This window comes from Artibeus jamaicensis, unplaced genomic scaffold (genome assembly GCF_021234435.1).
Source record: "Artibeus jamaicensis isolate MK-2021 breed Jamaican fruit bat unplaced genomic scaffold, CSHL_Jam_final scaffold_833, whole genome shotgun sequence".
NCBI classification, from domain to species: Eukaryota; Metazoa; Chordata; class Mammalia; order Chiroptera; family Phyllostomidae; genus Artibeus; species Artibeus jamaicensis.
In genome coordinates, this window is record NW_026522056.1 from 14,917,033 (window position 1) to 14,939,231 (window position 22,199).

Sequence of the window (22,199 nt, forward strand, 5' to 3'; positions counted from 1 at the left end):
CAGTCCAGCCAGGCCTCCTGTGCTAGCTCTTTTCTGCCTATGCCCTCACTCCATGTATGTTAGATAGAAAGACAGAGAGAAAAAAGGAGGAGGGTCTTTTCTCCCTCCCTGCTGGATGCTGTGGAGATACACATATACCTTGTCCAGGAACCATGGCGGGGGATGGAGGGGTGTCGGGAATACCTTACGTCTGCAGAACTGGAGGAGCAGTATCCTTACAGATAAAACCACAAGCCAGCTGCTGCAGTGCTATGCTTCCCCCCTGTCACTGTTTAGCATTTCCAGTCTATCTTATCAGACTACACAGTGCAGGTAAAGCAGTTAGTGTCAAAAATTGTGGATCCAACTTTGTAGTCCTCAGACTGTGCCACTTGCAGTTTCTGTCCTGTGATTTTGGAACCGATAACTTTTTCTTTTTAACTTTGCAGGGAATTTCACGCTTGGATGTGCCCTGAGATATGAAGCATGACAAGAATGAGCACCCAAGAACTTGTCAGAATAAAACGGTCTGACAGCAGTTCCTCCAGGGGTCCGCCCCGCTCTGGCAAGCCATCACCGGTGAAGATCCTCCTGAGATGGGGAGGCGGCTGCTCCCCCCGCGTAGCTGGTGTTTTCGGGCCCGTGCTCCCTCTACTCAGCGGGTCTCGATCAAGGGCAGACATGGATGAACACAAGCAAAACGCATGTTTGGGTTCTTTGCTACCTTAGCTCAGGCTGTCATCCCTTCCTCATCATTGTGACTGTCTTATCTAGTCTCTCTGTGGTTTCTCTCCAATTTTCAATTTATTTCATATAGTGCTATAAGAATTTTTCTACAAGCATCAATCTGGTCATATTGCCTCACGCAATCACAACTGACTTCATGGCCTGCTGAATAAGTTCTCAAGTCCTTGGCACGGCATTGAAAGACTGTCACAGTGTGGCCTGAATGTATCCTCCCAGCCACATTTCTAGCCACCTCTCTGTCAAGGGTGAGTCAGTCATTCCCCTGTGACCCCCCCAATCTAAGAATCCATCAGATTTTCAAGTTCCGTGGTTTTGTAAGAACTGCTGTGGGCAAGTGGTATTCATTCTTTTGATCAAACTTTGTATTGAAATATACAAACCAATAAGTACAAACCTTAAGAGTAAAGCTTGACTGATTTTCAAAACAAACATACCGGTGTAACCGCCCCCCAAATCAATACAGACCACCACAGGCATTCCCAAAAGTCTCTTCACACCCTCTCCTGCCCACTCTCTGCCCCCTGGCTTCACTCGCCGGGGTTAGTTTTTCCTGTTCTCAAATCCGTAAAAACGGAATCCTACAGTGTGGGCTCTTTCATTTCTAGCTTCTTTTGCTCAACATACATTTGTGGGGTTTATCAATGTTAGTGTGTATAATAATTGTTGGTTTGTTCTCATTGGTCTATTGTGTTCCAATTTATTCACTTTATTTTGATGGACACTGAGTTTTTACGTTTTTTGGCTATTACGAATATGTTACTATAAACATCCTTGTGTGTATCTGGTACCTGCATGTATGCATCACTGTCGGGTATACACCTAGGAGTAAAATTACTGGGTCACAGAGCACATATATACTTAGCAGGTACTGCCAAGCAGGTTACTGAAGTGGTTTGTGCCAGTTTATATCATGCTGGCCTCACAAAACGAGTTGAGAAGTGCCTCTGCTCTTCTGTGTCAGAGTTTGTTATGATGGTGGTATTCCATCATTAATTATGTTTGGATGAATTTGTGGGCAAGGCCATCTAGGTGTTTTTTATTTTTACTTTTTTGTGAAAGGGCTTTAATTCAGATTCAATTTCTCAATAGACATATGTTTGAGATTTTATATTTATTTTCTGTCATTTTATTAAGTTCTGTTTTTCTTTGGACCTGTACATTTTGTCTAAATTGTCAATTGACAGTAGATATAAGCTTTTAATATAAATATAATATAAACTTTTAAACATCTGTTTAATCTGTAGTAAGGTCTCTTTTTCATTTCTGATATTCACAAGTTGTGTCTTATTTTTCATTTTCTTACCAGTTGTACTAAATATTGTTCATCTTTAAGTGTTTTTTTCGAAGAACCAACTTTTGTTGTTGATTTTCTTGTTTATATATTTTGTTTTATTCATCTCTACCATTATTTTTGTCTACATATTTGGGGTTTAATTTGCTGTGCTTTAAAAATTGTGCTGGGTACTAGTGAGACACGCATTGAAAACCCCCTCTCTGCAGGGATGACGGGCTGTGTCGTGCCATTGACCCCTTCTTCATCGTCTCATGTATGACCAAAGTGTTCTCACATGACCGTCACCTAACAAACTAAGGACGTAGTTTGTCAATATAAAAACCTTATTTTCTGAAGGGTATTTTCATCTGTTTTTGAGGTAATCTGTTAATAGGACCGTAGCAGTCTCTCAGACTTGCCAGGACAGATCGCCACACACGGAGGGGCTTTGGAAAGCAGCAGTGTGCAGTTTCACAATTCTGGAGGCGGAAGTCCGAAATCCACGCACTGGCAGGCCGGGCAGCCTCTGAAACCCAGGGGGGCAGGATCCTTTCTTGCCTCTTCCCAGCATTTGGTGGTTCGCTGACAATCTGTGGTGTCCCTTGGCTTGTGAATGCATCACTCTGTCTTCAGACGGCCACCTCTTCCCAGGCCTGTCTCTGTATTCAGAGTTGCCCTTTTTGTAAGGATGTCGTCATACTGGATCAGGGACTACCTCAGTAAGCTCATTTCAACCTGATTACCTTTGCAAGACCTCATTTCTAAATAAGGTCACATTATGAGGTACTGGGGGTTAGGACTCCCGCCGATCAAGCACAACAAGGGCAGACTCAGTGCTTGTTGGGAAAGTTTCAAGGGGGACAAACAGAAAGCCAGACAATGGAGAGGGGAAGCACCACGTCCCGGGGACAGACAACTAGAACAATCTCCTCGACTCTTCCAGTGAAGGAAACGGTGCTCCACAGATTCACCAGCTTCTCGGGCAACGCGATTTTCAGCGCGTGAACCTGCTTGTTTTAGTCCCTGGAGTGAATGGCTAATCCCAGGTAGCTCCTGCATGCACGAAATAATTTGGTCCTGGGACTCAGACATATCACTGAGAGGAAACCTGGCATCGCGAGGCTAAATTGTACAAACTGCTTTCAAACCTATGCATGTTAAACCACATCCATATTTTCAAGGTGGCGGTAACCTTAGAGAAAAGTCATTTTTTAGAAAATGGTTAGAAGCTAATGCATGCTCTTCTAAAATACATCAAAGCTTCTCTCCGGCACTTCTTACCTTTCAGAAATTTAGTACCTACTCTGTTCCTGTGATCCTCTGTGGCTGTCTCAATGTTTCTTTCTAAATTGCACTTTAACAGTATCACCCTGTAGGCAGCATCGATAGATTTTTTAAGACCAGAAAGCAGAGGGGCAAATGAACTACTAAAAATAGCTACATTCCTGGGTCAATTAAATCCAACTTGACATCCTCAGTGCATCTGTAATGTGATAATAACGATGATCTACCTCATAGCAATGTTGTGAGAAATAACAAATTAATGATCATAAAGCACTCTGAACATAGAAAGGGCCCGATAAAAGCTTGTCCTTATTAACGGTAGTCATTTGCAAGTGACCCAGAAATTACTGTGACATTAGAGCTTCGTCTTGGCACCTATTCTTTTCTTGTAATTTTCGGACTTCCGGCCCCAACCTCTGTGTTGAGAGAGATCACTCGTTGCTACGCTGCAGGCTCAGGAGCTGTGGAAGGGGAAACTTAGAAGCAACACTACCCCTGTGTCCTTTTCTTTTAATGTTTTCCCCTGTGGTTGAAATTGGAGATGGATTCTGGATAGTCATTCATTGATTTAGTCATCCATCTGTCTGTCCAACAGTTACTTACTGATGATCACAGGCCTGGGTTCTGGGGACACAAAGGTGAAAGAAAAACAAACATGGTATCTACTCTATTGGATTGTGTGGTTTATAGAATTAAAAATAAAATATTCTGGCAATTGTAAAAATATACAAAATGTACTGAGCCGGGAATAGCAGAAGATGCCAAGAAGGGGCAAACGACCCCATCCTGGGTGCAGGAGGATGAGTCCAGGGTCAGGGCTGGCAGGGATTGATGAGCTGGAGCTTGATGCCTCTTCCCTCGGGGTCATCGTGCTCCCTTCTAACACACACACTGTGCCCCTCCGCCTTGGTTCTCCAGGTAACAAACAATCCTTCAGTGCTTTTTGTCTTTCCTCTCTTCAAAAACCTGAGCAGGGGAGGCAGGTCTTTCACCAAACCAAAAAGCACTTACCCTAACCCCTCAGGTATTCAGGGAGCAGAATGAAAACCCGGGTAACCAGCCACCAGAAGGATGTGCAATATAATCCGTCAGGATTGCAGGTCTGCTGCACCTCGAGCATTCCCTGTACTCTGTGAAGAGTACAACCCCCTCCTGCAGGTTCAAGGTTACCCTAAGACTAACAATGGCACCAGTTAGGGGCACATCTCAGCCAGGACCTTGTTAGTCTGCTCTCCTTGATGCCTCCATATCCTGGTGCCCTGGTCTTCCCTCTTTCCTGTGTCTTGGTGATTAAGTTCCTAAATAATTCTCCACTTCCTCCGAGGTAGGATGTATCCCTTGTTCTTTCCACACTTTCTAATGCCTGGCTTCTTAATCTTGCACCCCAGCCTGTCCTTGCGAATGAAGAGTCCGTCTGTCCACATCTCCCAGAGACTGAGTCCTCAGGCACATCCCCTTTTATGATGGCTGCTATGCCAGAGCTGGGAGTTTGGCTATGGCTTCTTCTGTCCTTTCCTGACACACAGCCCTGGGCCCCGGACTTGTTTTGAATGACTTCTTAGTGGTACTTGAATCCGGTCTATTCACTTCTTTCCTTCCACAAATATTTATCGAGTCCATCCTCTGATCTAGGATTGACCTTGGGGACACAAAGGTTTAAACTAACCTAGACTTCCCTATCCAGCTTTCTCTAGCGTCACCACACCCAGGGAGGACCCATGCAGCTTTTTAGGCTGCTAGGGGGAGGCACATTTAAAAACAAGGTCAGGGAAGGCCAGGGTTTGAAGCGGTTACTTCAGAAAGCGGCTGCTCCCCGGGGAACTCACCAGAGCAGCTGGCCACTGGCTCTGGCCAGCTTGGATCTGTCTGTTCTGACTTTAGACTCATTCAGCTTTGCTCAGCAGTTGTTTTTCTCCTACAGCACAGTCTGACCCAACGAATGGCTGGTCTTTCTGCTCAACACATCCCGTAATTCCTGTAACTGTTCCTCCCCTCTGTAATGGGCTCTGATTGAAACCATGAGTATGTCTTTGGGGTTTGGCTTTGCCAAGGGACCAGAGGGGATTACTTTCCTTGCAATTTCTCAGCTCTGAGTGTTGGGTCAACGTTTTAGAGCTTCGTCCAGTATGCGGGTCGCAGCGCCCGGAGATACAGATCTTACTGCGCTGCGGCCTTCTAGTCCGTGCTGCAGCAGCTGAACTAATTGTCCTCCTGCTCTCACCAGAGCGGGGTTTGGTGGTGGTGGGGGCGGGGGCGGGGAGAGGGCAGTGGTCGCTAGCTGAAGACTTGCATGAAGTCATAAAGAGGATGTGCTCTGAGCTACCGGTTTGGGATCTGGCTCCACCACCTGCTGGCTGTGTGGCCTCGGACAGATCACTTAACATCTATAAGCCTCAGATTCTACTCTGTAATCCAGGGAGATAAAAATCGATAGGAGCAGGTTTTTGTGAATATTAAATAAGACAGTAAATGTAAAGCACTAGCACAAAGCCTGGCATATACGACATGCTCAGAAATGTTGGTTCCTACCCTGACCGTGTGGCTCAGTTGCCTGGGCGTCGTCCTGCTGTATAAGAAGCCAACCGATATGCATTCGTCTCTCTCATGTTGATGTTTCTCTCCCTCTTTCTCCCTCCCTTCCCCTCTCTTTAAAAATAAATAAACAAACAAACAAACAAATAATATTTTTTAAATGTTGGTTCCTTCATAATATTTAGAGCTGCTGCTTCAAATACTGCACCAACTCGATCTCGCAAATCTCCCATGAGGTCAGTGTTTTATGGGCCTCAGGTGGCGCCCTGTTCACATCATCATTAAATACATTTCTGAACTAGAAGCAGAAAAAAGAGAGACAACAGGTTAAAATCAACCAAGAATAACAAACTTAAGGGAAGAGTGTGGTTTTATGTATTCTTTCATTCATATTGGTCCCAGTCACGTCACCTAATAGTGCTTTGCCGGTATGTGTTGACCCCCAGCAAAGAGTAGAATGCTTCAGCTCCTCACTTGTGTCATTGAGAAAGCAATCTTTACGTCTAGGTTGACTGCATCCCTCACTGCTCATTTCCTAAACTCCAGGATTTGGAGACAATCATAATTTTTCTTCCTTACAAAAGTGATTTCTAAGGGAGGCTGGTAAGACCATAGGTGAATACATTTGTGAGGTTAGATGGTTGGGTTGCTAACCTGGTTGTCCTATTACCACTCCCAAGGGACAAATGAATTGAAAGTGGGTGAAGAAGAACTACAATTGTTACCTGGGGCAGGGCGGAGGAGCGCTTGTTAGGAGCTGAGCGCGCAGTCTGAACACTAACGAAGGCCCAATGGCCCCACAGGCTGAGCGGCTCTGACTCCCTTCGGTACAACACTGCTGATGAACACTGTTGATGAAACTCTGTTTCTAGTGACCTTCGCTCCTCAGGGGAAGTGTAAAAGCAAAATGTAAGTCTTTCTCAGGTCTGCTGCTCACATGATGAGGAGTAAGGTAGGAGAAGGTGATGATGACGGCACGAGTGTTTGTCTCCGTGTTGTCACTCACGGTGAAGCAGAGCTCAAAGCGGGTGCATCTGGGAGCCATTGCGGAATACAATGCGCTGATCAAGGACGTGACAGTTGTCATCTGTGGGATATAAATCTTCAGATGACACAGCAACGATGTGGTGGCTCCTTGTGAATTGTCACCAACGGAAAATGGAGTCCCAATTCCCCATTTTTCTAGACAGAGACGGCGCTCGGTGCCCCCTTCTGCAGACCCTTGAGATCAAAGGGTCTGCTGTTTCCTGGAAATTCGAGTGATGAAGTATTATAACAAACAATCATTATACCCCTGGTTTGTGAAGTATTTTCTTTTTAAATAGTTCAACATGCTTTCATGTGTTTGCTCTCCTTTAAAAAAAACACAGAAATCTTTCTCATACATGATTCTATGTGTTTGAATAGTGATTTTCAACCCTTTGCATCTCATGGCACACATAAACTAACTACTAAAAATCTGTGGCATACCAAAAAACGTATTTTTTGCTGATCTGACAAAAATAGGTACAATTTTGATTCATTCACATCAGATAGCTATTGTTGTGTTGTCATTTTTTTTGACAATTTAAGGGAAAAGAGGTCAATGCCCCTAACTAAGTAGTCAGGCAGTACATGCTATAATAGTTCTTGCAGCACACTGGTTAAAAATTGCTGTGTTACAATAAAAGTCACTGAGGTTTTATTGATCCATTTTATGAGATTATTCATTCAAAGGTACTCTTATTGGAATAGGGATGGCCCTTTTGAATGCTTAACCAAAGGACTGGAATCTGTAATTCACAGGTTTTAGTATATTTTCACCCCCTGCCTTGCTTCAGGTGGATTTAGGCAAGTACTTTCACCTCCCAGGGCCTTCATCGTCTGTTCGGGAAGTGAGGGTTAATGCAGAACAAGCCATCCCATTGCTTGGCTGGCATCGTTTGCTGTGTCATGTTGCATCCAGCATCCTAAGAGCTCCACAGGGACCTCCTCCCAGGTTGTAAGGAGGGTAGGTGGTGAGGAAATGCAAACGATGCTGGTGGATACCCGCCCCGAGAATCTGCCCATCCCTGCCTTCTGTACCTTCCACTGGGTAGCCCGGATTCCTCCACGTGCCTCTAGCTTGACATAGGAGTAGTTATCTGAGCTTCTCAGTGACTTTGGCGGCAACAGCCGCCTAAGCAGCCCCTGCTAAATACACAGGCATGCATTAAATTGCTGTTCTGTGCAGGTACCCATGCGATTCAGTGCAATGGCTGCTGTGCTCTGTCACCTTGAACACACTGATTTTTGCAGTCATTTCTGGGACTGTGGTGCAAAATTAGGGCCATGTTCAGCTATTTGTGAGATCTCAGCAGATCGGTTTTTCCCGACCTCTTTTCTTCATTCTATTGTCTCATTCTTATTCTTCTGAAAGTGAAGTTTCAACAACGTACTCATTGCAAAAAAGAAGTCAATAAATAGACCTGATGGGTTCACAATTTTGCATCGAAGACTACTTCATGGTGTATGTTTTTGGAAGCCAGGTTTTTATATTTGCATGTGATTAAAAAATTCAGAAGCATACAGAATAAAGTTTCCTCTATTTCTTATTTTTTCTCAACTCCTCTTACCTCTTAGGATAACAAAACAAAGGATTTTAGAATAAAAAGAAATTTCCAATGCTGCCAAGAATGGATTACACCAACGCCCATCTTAAAAACCATACATTTCCTTTCCTACTAATCTCTCTTCTTCAGGTCACCCTCACGATATTTTAAGTTTTGAATTTCATCATCTCGTACAGTGGATTTATAGGTCTAACCCTTACCTCTAAATCATAGTCCTGAGCTGATTCAACAGATTTCAGGGACTCAACATGGATGGGTCTGTGATTGTTAGCTTTCTTTGATCTAAGAATCTGAAGTTAGCATACTTGCCTTTGGGACTCTGTTAGTCTTTTATTTGAGAAATCCAAACAGAGATCTCTCCTTTTGACAGTGTATACATTAGGGAGACTTCCAAACGGCATCTCAAAAGACAAAGGTGCCAAGAGATAGTAAACAGCATTCAATAAATAGAACCTGTTTGGGTGAGTGCCTTCTGGTGTTGTATGTTTTGATGCAGTTCTTGGAAAATTTCCCAGTTAGTTAAAAATTGATGGGCTATTTGAACATACTGGGGCACAAACACACAACTTTAAGTGGAAAACCTCTTACTTGTCTTTATTCGGTCCTCCTTTGCCTCCAATCATAATATTCTAGTGGGGTCCTTCAGAAGTAATTCCAGAGTTTAAGAAGGAATTAAAAGATAGGTGTTTTTTTTTTTGATAGATTCCATACATTCTCTAAGGAGCTCCTCAGGGTTGATGATACCAGGTATTTTTAAGTCGTTCTATTTAAAAGAGACTAGATGGGAACATTCTTAGAAAAATAATTATTTATAAAACAATGTCTTTACTTGGGCAGACAAGTGAGAAGATGAATAACTTGGCTCCTGTGTTCCTGGCAGATAAGAGATCCCCCCCCCAAGAGTTCTGGAAAGTTCAGGCCCAATTTCTCCTTATTCTGGGATGGAAACAACAGACCCTCCTGTGTTCCTGAGGCAGGACCTTTGCTGGAAGAGCTGACAAGCCTCCAGTGTTCCTATCAGGCACATAAACAAAGAACCCGGTGCAGATCCAAGGGAGAAAGGCAGGAGAGAGCTGAGTTTTCATTCCTCAACAAAGAAATCAGAGAGGGTGCAAAAGGACAGACAGTGGCTTGCAAATGGGTGTAGCACACAGCAATGCACACAGTAAGCAGAAAAGTTAAGAGGAGTGGGACTGAAAGAGAAAGGAAGTGACCGGGAGGAGTAGGATCAAAGTAGGGCTGAGGTCGGTACCGAAAACACAGCTGTGCAGCCCGGGACACATAAAGAGGACAGTGTGATTGGTTACACCCAGACCAGCACAAGCCCGGCCTCCTGGGAAGCAGAGTTGTCCCATCTTCCAGCCACAAAGACATTCCTCTCTCAGTTGTTATCTGGAATGTCTGCAACCTCATTCCTACCTCAAACTCGGAGATCAGACTTTCTGCGGCCATTCACTTGAGTTTCTTCAATGCGAGCAGAAGAGAGATCCCATTCTCTCAAGTCAAATAGGTGTGACAAAGCTTTCTCTCTGAGACGCCACAACCTAGCTCTGTATTCTTGTTCTTCTCTCCTATGCAGGAAGGAGGACAAAGGAAAGGAAATATCATTTTTTTTCTTACTGTATGTTAAGTGCTGGACTAGGCGATGTGTATATGTTATTTCATTTTGTCCTCACAATAAACCTATGATGGAGGTAGTCTTTCTCCTATTTTGTAGATGAGAAAAGAGGACTCCAGAGGTTCATAAATTTATTCAGTGCTGGTGAGTGTCACAGGCAGGGTTTGGACTAGCAGCTGACTTACAAGATAAATCAGACATAGTTATAATTTCTGCTCAAATCGATCAGACAGCAAGATCTTAAGACCTACCGTGTGCCCAGCTAACTCCGCCGAGCTCCCCTGTCTATTTGCTAACTCTCAGCCTGGGGAAAAGGGCAGGGAAAAACATCTGTGGCTTAAAAAAAAGTGAAAGGGATTAGATCTTCTTTATATTCTGGCAATGTTTCATCTTTCCATTTCATTCTTTTTTTTCTGATCATCCTCCCTTCAGCAGTGTATTGGTCAGGATATTAAAAATGAACAGAAAACCATCCCCCCAGCTACTCTTTATCTAAGCAGGGCATAGCTAGCTAGAAGTAATTTTAATCCATTTGGAGAAAAGACTGCCTGGCTTGGCATGTTTTTATCCTTAATACCGCCAGGCTGTAGGTGAATCCAGGACAAAGTGTCTCCATTGTGTTATATGGGAGAGACACAGAGTCAAAGTCATCTTCTCTTTGTAATGAATAGCATTGTGTCAGAGTGAATATTTGGCTCATGGGAGGTTAAAGGAGGATCAGGACTAAAATGCTTCAATAGTCCAGAGACTAGCGCAGTGAAATGAATTTATGGCTCCTGGTAGGGTCCCCAGTGGACGGCGAAGAATGAAACTTGCGCTCTGACAAAGATGCCCTGGTGCGGGAGCTCACTGGCAGGCTGAGCGCTGGCTGAGTGCTGGCTGTCAGGAGACCCGAGGTGACCCTCACACCTGCAGGAGAGGTGGTGGGTTTCTTTCTCTCCGTCTGGGCGAGCTGGTATGCAAAATAAACGTGTGAAAACTCTTGAGGGGTGGGTCACCGGCCCATCAGTGGCGCTGCCCTAGACCATCCATTTCTGGGGGCGGGGCGGGGCACTGTCCAGATAGGAGGCAAACTGAACACAAAGAGAATGCCAGCAGCCTGACTGGACTTTGATTAGCTATAAAGTGAATCGCCCCAATTTGTTTTCTGAAGGCATTTTTTAAAACTGTTCCAGACACCCAAGTACGAGCCCTGGATGCTGAATACCACTGTGAATTAATTGGCACTCTGACCTCCAACAGGAAGGCTGCTCAGCAGTTGGAAGAAAACTGACAGACGGGGAAGGACAAATGACTATTGGAAAAGGTGTGGAGGGGGCTCTTTTGTGTAGAAGAGAATAATTGTTGTGGGGGGGGTCTTTTGATCTGGCCAAGAAATAACAGGTTAAACAAGCTACAATTTCCATAGCCTCTAAGATGGAGAGGAGCTCAAGAGACTCACAATAGTACAAACAATTTTAAAATTAAGAAAACAGGAGTAGAAGGAGAAAAACAAATATCTATTGAGATGTAATTCCAATGACTGTCCTTTGAGAGGGGCGAACGAATCCATTTACCACTGTGTCGTCATCACTCAGAGGCGTATCTTGAAGCTTCCCTTCCATCAGTCTCTCTATTTATGAATGTGTAATATTGAATCATTTCATTAGTTTTTCTTGTATTCCACTGGATTGAGTGATGTCTAAGAATAGAGACCACAGTCCGGAGAGGAATACAAATGGGTGTGACCATTTTGGAACACAATTTGGCCTTAGTACCTCAAGTTGAACCATAACATATCCTGATACCTAGCAATTCCACTCCTAGGCATATAGCCCGGAAAAATTCATACACAAATACAGCAGCAGATATGTACAAGGATGTTCGTAATACTAAAACTTGAAAACAAAGGACTATAACTGAAGAGAGCAAATGAATGGTAGATTCACAAAATGGAATATTACATAGTAATCAAACAAGTGAACGACAGCAATTTTGAAACAGTTTTGAATCTCTGCAATATAACATTAAGTGGAAAAAATCAATACTGATCAAAATGAGTATACCCTTTTCACAAAGTTATACACAACTTTAAAATATTTTAAAGGACTACATGGGTATACCGAGATCACACACACACACACACACACACACACACACACACACACACAGAGAAATGATGATAACAGAATTCAGGATGAATTTGGGATGGAATGGGGAGACCATTGGGTTGGATGTGGGTTTTCAACATCCTGGCTTTTATTTTGGATGGTGAGTTTGCAAGTGCTCAGTACAAATGACTAAGTAATAAATAAACAAAAGTGGGCCACGCATAGGCCAATAATGAGAGTATGACCAAGAATTATGATGACGAATCCAGGTCTGGCCACCTGTGATCTAAAGGGAAGAAAGAGAAAAATGAGAATGAATTATACTGGTCCCAGAGCACTTCATTTAGTGCTTGTGTTTAGCAGGATTTCATAGCCACGGTGATGGGATAAAATATTTGAATCAATCAGCCTCCTTGGTAATAGCATTACTCATACTTATTACTCCAAGCAGAGTTGTTCTTACATGTTGGTCCAAGTTTTTAAGTCTTGAATCAAGCACTAACATAATTCATATGCAGAAATTATTTTTCAATATTCCAACACTTACTATTTTTAACATTTTATTATGAAAATTTCAAATGCACAGCAGTGTTGAAAGACTGTTATAATGAACATTCAATATCTACCATCTATGTCCTACCATTTACATTTTACTCTACTTAGTTTATTGCACATTTATCCACCCTCTCATCCATCTATCAATCTATCTCAGTTTTCTGTTGTACTTCAAAGTAAATTGCAAATATCAGCACACTTCTCCCTGAATACTTCAGCATTCATATCTTTAACTAGTTGCAACCTTTATTTTCATTTCTGATTTACAGATAGCTACAGATGGAAAAAATCAAGGCATTTTTTTGTGTGTAAGAAAGAGAAGTGAGCATCAAGTTGACTTAAATCTGAAAGCGATAAAAAGAATGTGTGTCTATGTGTTTTTAAAATGCTCTTAATTGAGTGAGCCTCGGCATTTCAGGAGCAGCAGGACCAGGGAACAGAGTGTGGTTTTGTCAGCTGAGGAGGACAAGTCGATTTTGAACGTGGCCCAAAGGAAATGCAATGCCGAGCCAGAGAGTCCAAAGGTAAATGCGTCCATGGAACTGTTGGGGAGCAAAATCAGATCCCCAAACTCTGAGAAGCCCACCTGCCAGCGAACGTGGCCTCCACTGAAGGAGCATCCGTGGCCTTCCTGGAGCATTTAGCTGGAGCTGTTGCTCAGCTTTGGTTCCGAGCGGAAATGCGTGTGATCCTCCAGGGGGGAGAGGCCCTAGCACAGACGCTTACCAGCAAACATGGCAGACTTCGGCAAGACATTTCTACCCCAGCATGACATTGTGATTATCTGACCAAGGGGGCAAGATTATTAGAGATACCACTCTCCCAAATCAGTGCCCTCCTGCCAGGGGCTTTCAGGTGCGTGGAAGGTCTTCACTTCCATTCTCTTTGAACTCCAATTCAGAAGAAAAGACTACAGATTGAGTTCTTATCATCCCAGTTAAGCCCACTGCATGAACCTCCCTCTAAATATTCACTCGTTTGGTTTAGTTCAACCAAAAACCATCTAGGAAAACCAATTCTTGGTGTTATGGGCTGTTAGCAGAGGGCTCCAGCAAACACACATGTAACTTAGCACAGATTTAACTTGGACGGAAGTAAAATATAAATAAATTTTATTTGTTAGATTACCAATCAATCATCTGGGAGGGGCTATCCTTTAAGACAGAAGTCAGTAAACCATGGTTGGCCTGTCAAATCCAGTTCACAGCCTGCTTTTGTACATGAGGTTGTATCGGGACACCGCCACACTCATTAATTTACAGATGGTCTATGCCTTCTTTCCTGCTGTGTTGAGTAGTTATAGCAGAGGTCCTCTGGCTTGTGAAGCCTGAGATGTTTACTCGTTGGCCCTTTACGGAAAGTGTGTGTGGGCCCCTGCTTTAGTGGTGTTGCTTTCAGAAAAGGCACATTTTCTCAGGGTGGAGAGGTGTCCATGAACACAGAGTATGGTCTACAGACAGCTGTACGACGTCCTCTCTGGGTCTGTGTTTTCTCCCAACTCTCACTTCATCAACCAGAGAAACTTGGCTCCAATTTCTTTTACACTTTGGGTTTTTGCATGAGTGTTCACTTGAACAAAGAGTTCTATAGCTTAAAAAAATCCCACTGTCTAGAGCAGTGCTTCTCTAAGTTGGCTACACAATGGGGTCGTCTGAGACCTTTAAAAATATACCAACACTCTGCTTTGGAATTGAAATAAGAACAAACAGACAAAAATCAAAGTTCCCAGGTGGTTCTACTGTCCATCCAGGCTAACCTCCAGACAGCAAGGGGGTCAGTGCCGGGTGAGGTGCCCCGTGGAGGCCTCAGACAGTGAGGGGGCGGATGAGAGCACTGAAAACCTGTTAAGACTGACAGGAGGGAACCCAAAGGGATTAGAGAAACATATAATATAGGAGTTCAATCAGGACTTTCATAGGTCAAAGTCTCTTAAAGTTGATATATAGCTGACTGGTATATCTTGTCTACAATGCAAGTCAGCTGAATATATTTCCTCCAGGACACTTAATCCAGGATGACTGCAGTGAAAAGATGCAATTCAAAAACATATTTAAACTTGGCTTGATTGAAGAGAATAAGCTACCCAGGATTTTTAAATGTGCGGTGGTACCACACAATTGTCCAGTACCTGGTCCAGTCCTCAGGGGCTTGCAGGAGGGCACTTCACACGGAGCCACAGATGATAGAACGACAGGGAGAAAGACAAACAGAACACAGGATAATGCCTTGGTTCCCACTGGTAGGCACTTGGGCTACATTCTCATTCTCCGACAAGGTTCTCTCCAACTCTGTTCCCTGGAGATGCTCTGGAACTTGACTCCAGGCATCTCTGGAGCTCAGAGCATCGGCTGCACACTGGGAGGGGAGGGAGGTGGAGGCACTGGGTTTGGATGTTCCTAAAGGCTCCTCTCATTAGGCAAATCTCTCATTCTCCAAATAAGCAGCCAGAAACGAGTCACTCAGGGGTCCCACTTGTAGCCAAGGAGTGAGGTTTCCCATGTCCTTAGGAGAATAGTGCCGGTACTGGTAAAGAGATTCCTTTTTCTTTTTCTAGATTGAGGCCTAATTGGTATATAACACATTAATTTCAGGTGAACAACCTAGTGATTGGATATTACGAAGTGATCACCACAATAAGTCTAGTTCACATTCGTCACCCTATATAGTCACTGGATTTTTTTTCTTGTGATGAGAACTTTTAAGAGTTACTCTCTTAGCAATTTACACATGTGCCATACTGTGTGATTAGCTACAGTCACCATGCTATATAGTACAGCCTCATGACATTTATGTTATTACTGGGAGTTTGTACATTTTGACTCCCTTTATCTCCCCCTACCAAGAAAATTCCTATTGACTGGCACTGGAAGAGATTCGTTTGGAAAGCCCACCAAATATTGGGGGTGGGTGAGTGGGCGCACACACGTGAGGACGGCAGGAGCACAGCTCTAAACATGCGTTCTTCTCAGCCCTTTCAGACGTGGAATTTTTATTTTCAGAAGTGGTTCCTTTCCCCTAGAATGCCTGTATCTTCCTATGCCTGCCACACCTCCCCATTTTTCAAGACCGCTTTTAACGGTCTTGATCGCTGTGGAGTTTTCTCAGATGGTCCCCAACAGAGGCGGTCACTCCCGCTGTGCTTTCACAGCTCTTGATTTCTCCATTTTAGCCTCGTACAGATACACCCTCGAGTCTGTCCCCCGCCAGGGCTGGGATCTCCCGAGGACAGAAGCAGTGCCTTGGCTCCCTGCGTACCCTGGTTGCCCTGCCCAAGGGAAACATACAATGAGACTTATGAAGCAAATCTACCAATTGCTGTTGTTTTTTGTAGCCACTATCTTAAAACTATGTTTAAATTGCCTCTTTAAAAAGATTGGGTAAATTATGATTTAGAGGGCACATTCAACTACAAACATCTATTTAGAACCAACGTGGGTGTTAAGAACCAGGCACTGTGGCTGCACTGAGGATGCGGGTTGAAGGGAAGAGTGTCTGGCCTCCAGGCCGTTACAGTTCAGTGGGGAGACCTCAGTGGTTGGAGGGAAGTGAGCTGAACTACTTTAGACGCCTGAGCAAGGCCATGTGGGAGCAGAGAAGGACCCGTTCATCCTCCCCCGGTACTTCAGGAAAGCCTGCCCAGCCAGAGTGTGAGACTACAGGCAGACTCCGAACAGTGAATCTTCATGCTTGTGGGGCACATGGGGGCATTGGGAGGCTTTAGGTCTAGAATCACAGAGGAAAGGGTACAACAATGTACTTTTCAGCTCATCACTCTGTGGGAAACCTACTTTCTTTTCTTAGACTCTGACTGTTCTGGAGATGATCGTCCCCCACAAAAAAGAAAGAAAAAAGAAAGAAGAAGAAAATGACCACTCCTTTCCTCCTTTAGCCCACTAGTTTGACCAAAAATTGGCAACCCCCATATGAAGAAAACATAAGATAGAAAGAGCTATTTTTTCCCCTGCAAAATTAGTCAGATTTTACACAACCCAGCAGGCAATAACAAGGCTCCCACATCATTTTGTCAGAGAGAGGCCCGTAATTTGAGGGTGGGAATCCATCCATTTACACAACGAGAGAATTTCCCTCCTGCACAGTGTTCCATAGCAATTTGTGGCCTCCCTGAATGCCATTTATAGTCCCTACAGTGGCAGGAAAATTACGGGGCGGAGTGATTATTACCCTAATGGCAAAGCCAAAGGACGCATTGGTCATACTGGTCTATTTTACCTTTCACGCCAGCAAGCAGCTGCTCCACTTGGCTTTTTGCTTTGAAGAAGCATGAAAGGGCCAGTCCCTTCCCCTCTTAGATGTTATCCATCAGCTTGAAAGTCTCCTTATCAGCTGCTAACTGTGGCCTAGGGTCTGAACTCATTACCCAGAATAATGCTCCATCTTCATTTTAAAAATATCTTAAATTCTTCTTTAGGGAGTCAACAACCAGGGCTCTGGAACCTGAATCTCAGTGAAAATGAGGTCCCCAAAGATGCCCTGACTGCGTTGCATATGGCCCCCCGTCATCATTTAAATGTACTTTATTCTTGCTAAATACTTGGATGGTTCCCAATTTGCACTTTGAAAGGAAAAAATAAACCCGATCTCCCTGTCTGGATTGTGTGGAAAGGTATTCATAGCAGGAGCTCCCTTTGTTGTGTTCAGCTAATTGCTAATTATGCAGTGATGGATGTAAATTGCACAGTTGGCATTTCAGGCGCACAGGCTCACTATCCATTCCTTCCACTTAAAAGAGAAAGGCCGAAATATTAAGAGATTACCAATCATATCTTTATCCATGAAAATAAAGTCTAAGTGGGTCAGATAAACCCTCAGCAGAGCAGAAGAGATTTTAGGGAGGAGGACACGGGAGATGGGTTCTGTCCAGACTCTGTCCTGATTTTACAGCAGAGGGTTAAGGGGAAAGCATTTGTGAGCCTCCGTTAACATGTAAGGACGCATGAATGGTCTTGCTTGCAGGTGAAGCAAGGCCTTCCATCTCTGATCGCTGTTCAGAGAAGAGTAAGAGGTTGTAATAATAATGCCATGATTTGGAAGCATGTTGGAATTCAAAGCCTTTCTCACATACTACCCCCTTCAATAGCGTAATAACCTGACTATTGAGTGGGTCATATTGTTAACTCCGTTTGGTACAGTATGAAATGAAAAACCCAAGAGAAGCTAATGATTTGGCTAAGCCACCCTGCTGGTTCATGGTGAAGCAGGGAGTCCTCCAAATCCCAGTGGCCACCAGTCTCACGCTGGTGTGGCCACAGCGGAGCCTCTGTCTTTCTTAGCATTGCATTTATGTGATTTGAAATGTCAAGTAGGTGAGTTGTAGTTTACAACTCTCTTTTTCTCTTCACTATATCCGCGAGGATGAGAAAGTAAAAACTGGCTTGGATTAAGAAAGTGAAATATCTTCCCTGCTGCACATCTGTCCGGTAGAACAGATAGCAGAGGGGGCCCGCAGAGGGCCCGCTGCTGCACGGCCCTGCTCAGCATCGAGCCTCTCAAAACAGGGCTTCATTCCACAGTGAGACGCCACTTCAGACTTACGAGGACGGTTATAATAAAAAACGTGCAAAATACCAAGTGTGGGTGAGGACATGGGGAAATTATAACCCACATACATTGCTGGTAGGAGCGTAAAATGGTGCTGCTTGGCAGGTCTTCAAAAAGCTAATTGTAAAATGACCATATGGCCCAGCAATTTCACTTCTGGAGACATGCCCAAAAGCATTGAAAGTAGGGAATCAGGCAGATATTTGTATATGAATGTTCGTAGCAGCATTATCCCAATAACCAAAATGTGGAAGCAACCCATGTGTCCATTTGACTGATGAATGGAAAAGCCAACTACAGTATGCACGATACAACAGAATTTTACTCGGCCTTAGGAAGGAAGAACATTCTAATACATGCTACAGTGTGGAAGATCCATGAGGACACTGTGTTAAAAGAAACAAGGCCGTCACAAAAGGAGAGACACGCTATGGTTCCGCTTATTTGAGATACCTTAGCAAATTCACAGACCGAAAGGAGGAGTGGCCAGGGGCCGAGGCAAGGGGAAATGAAGAGTTAACGTTTCACGAGTACAGAGTTTAGTAAATGGGTACAGAAAAGAGTAAATAGTGTTCATTTTTGGATTTTATCCTGTAGCAACTGTCCACTAAAATCACCTACACCCAATAACATGATTAAAAATTGTACTTGGTGTCTTAACACTTCCCAGGCCAAGCTTCAATTCCAGCCTTCTTTGGTCAGCTCTCAAGTTGATGGGAAAAAAACCCAAACCCAAACTCAACTGTTCTTAACACAGCCTGTCTAGGCAAAATTGTGAAGTTAGTAAGGTCACTTGCACTTTCCCTTTTTCTTTCTGGCAACAGGCCTGCACGACCCCCATTTCTTAGCCCAGGGATCTTATACAGCCTGGGAAAGACACCGAGGCCAAATACAGGGGAAGGGCACATGATTGGGAATTAAAACCATTGGAGTTTGGTTCCAGTTCAGCCAGTGGTTAGCTTCGGGACCTTGGAACACATCTTTGGGTCTTAATTTATTCACTTTTAAATTTGGAGGAAAAGGTATAGTTGCACAACTGAGGTCTCTTTTCTCTACACATTTCAATAGTCTTAGGATACATCCTTCCCACTGGCATATCATCTAAGGAAGAATCACTTTTTCTCCAAGATTTAGTAGGGAAATCTTGGAGATGAAAAGATTTTACATTGTTCCATTTTTAATGATGACCATTTCAGGAACCATGGCAGTTTGGGAGAGAAATATTTTTCGGTGGAAATCTTTCCAGAGACCTTAAATCATGCACACACACAAAGCTGGCGTACTTACTTGTAAATGTGGAGTGGGTCAAGAAAGGGAAACGTGATTTTTAATTTGTTAGCTTAATCACTTTCAGCAGTGTGATGTTTTGACTGTGCATCAAGCACTACTGGGGTGGTCCTGTGACCCCTTTTTCTTTCAACAAAGCACATTCTGGGTAACTCTTTGCTTTTCCTCCACTCTACTCTGCTGTTTGTTTATGACTTTCGTGCTATACATTGCCTGTGGTTAATTTATGTTGCTAAATAATGCCATTATAAATTAGGTGCTGCTATTTCCTGATCTTGTTTAGATCTCATCAGTGGAGCCCTATTAACTAAGATATTTTCAGTCACAGATAAATTGTTCTGTTCAATTTGCATTTCAGTCATTTTCTGATTTAGACATGGGGTTGGTAATGGGCATAATAATTCAGGACGGGTGAACTGAAGGGAGGGGATCTCCTGAAAGGCTTGCATCTGTAGCAGCATTTCCAAATAGTCACTATTTTCCAGTGTAGGGTATCTTTTTACATCTGAATAAATAAAAAGTTAATTCTCTTTATCCAGCAGTGTTGGAATGGCATCAGCTATTTTCTTCTCCTTGTCTATTCTGCTGTCAATTTGAATTCAAATTGGTTTGGAAAAGAGTTTTGCCCCAAGGGTTCATTTTAATCAAAGCATTTCTGATTTGTCATAATTTACTGGAGTATATGAACTATTAAAATCATGATTTCAAAGACCAGATCTTAGAAGAAAGACATCGAGCTTTGGTTATGTGGCTTGATTTCTGCTTGGGGCCTCTCAAGTCTTCATTTTTCCATTAAGTCTTTCCTGACAATTTCCTTTATGTTTATTTGTTCTTCTCACCTTTTCAAAGACTGTGAGCATTTTGAGGGAGAGACTTTGTTTTTTTACTTATAGGACCTAATCCAGGTCTGAACAATTAGTAGGTACATGGAAGATTAAATAGACTTATCTATCTAAATCTTGAAACATAATACTTCTTATTTAAAAAAAAACAACATCACACCCATGTGCAGACATACACACAGAACTTAGAAGGGCTGTATTGATTGGTTGCTTTGTCTTTAAAATGCCAAACAAATAATATGAATGACTTCTTTTCATGATTAAATTTGCGTATGTGTATGAGTGGGGTGAAGACCAGTTACTCAACCATCCTAACGCGTTGTTTTTGTCTTCTGAACACAGCTTTTAAGCAAATAAACAAAAAACTGGATCCATTAACTGACATGAAATTGCTTTAACCCCATGCACTACATAAAATGTGCTATGTATATGTATAAATATATTCCAATACACACAATATTGAAATTGCAAAGAGGAACAAATGGGACCATTGCCTTTTAAGGTATTTCTCTTCTGAGAAAATAAAATAGTCATACATGTCATGAAAAGTAAACATCATAGAAAAGAATAAAACAGACTTGGCTGGTGTGGCTCAATGGACTGAGCATCAGTCTATGAATCGAAGGGTTGCCAGTTTGATCCCCAGTCAGGGCACATGCCTGGGTTTCACGCCAGATCCTTGGTTGGGGGTATGCGAGAGGCAACCAGTTGATGTTTCTCTCCCTCTCTTTCTCTCTCCTTCCCCGATCTCTAAATAAATAAATAAACAAACAAACGAACGAATGAATGAATAAATAAATAAATAAGCAACCAAAGAATAAAACAACAGAAGAATTCTCTTTCCTCAACCCCCTGGAACCACTCTCCAGAAAATATAATTATTAACTCCTTCTTATATAGCCTTCCAGAAATGTGTAATGGACACACACGCTTACTATAGACTGTTCTTTTCTATTCTCTCAGCAAGATAGGAGGCAACATCACTCACTAAAGGTGCAGGTCAGGGAGGAGGTCCTGGGGATTTAAGGAGGGAGGTGAAAGGACGGAATAGTTGTGCCTGAGCGTGGGGGAGTAAATGGAGTGAGGACAGTAGAATGGTGGCCTGAAATGCCAATGTGTCCCGCTGCACGTTATCAGTCTTGAGTTTGTAAGGCCAGTCAGCAGGTTTGAGTGGGTTTTGTTGTCTTTACAGCGAAATTTAACTGCCTGGCTACCCAGGCGGAACGAGGGAATTAACTGAGGTTGGGCTTTTTCCCAGATGTATTAGTTTGCTAGTGCTGCTACAACAAACATCACAGACAGGCGGCTTAAACGACAGGAATTTATTTTCCCACAGTTTTTGGAGGTTGGATGTCCACAAGATTATGGCAGCATCGAGGTTGGTTTCATCTGATACCTCTCTCCTTGGCTTTCAGATGGTGGCCTTCTCACCATGTCCCCACATGTCCTTTCCTCTGTGCTCATGCATCCATCGTGTCTCTTCGCTTCTTACAAGGACACCAGTCCTATTGGATTAGGAGCCCATTCTTTTGATCTCATTTAACTTTATGTACTTCTTTAAAGGCCCCATCTCCAAATACACTCACATTTGGGGTTTAGAGCTTCAGTATACATTTTTGGGGAGACACAATTCTGTTCTTAACACCAGATGAGTCTGAAGAAACAAGAGGGGACAGGTGAGTTGTAGATAGATGCAGGCCAGTGGTTATAATGATGGACATGGAATTTACGGTAAATAAGGAACTAAAAACCTAAGGTGAGTGGAGAGAGCAGACTTAATGCTCTTCTTTATCTCTGTGATAAGAGTCAAATACTTTTTTGGGACAAGACACCAGAGAAAAC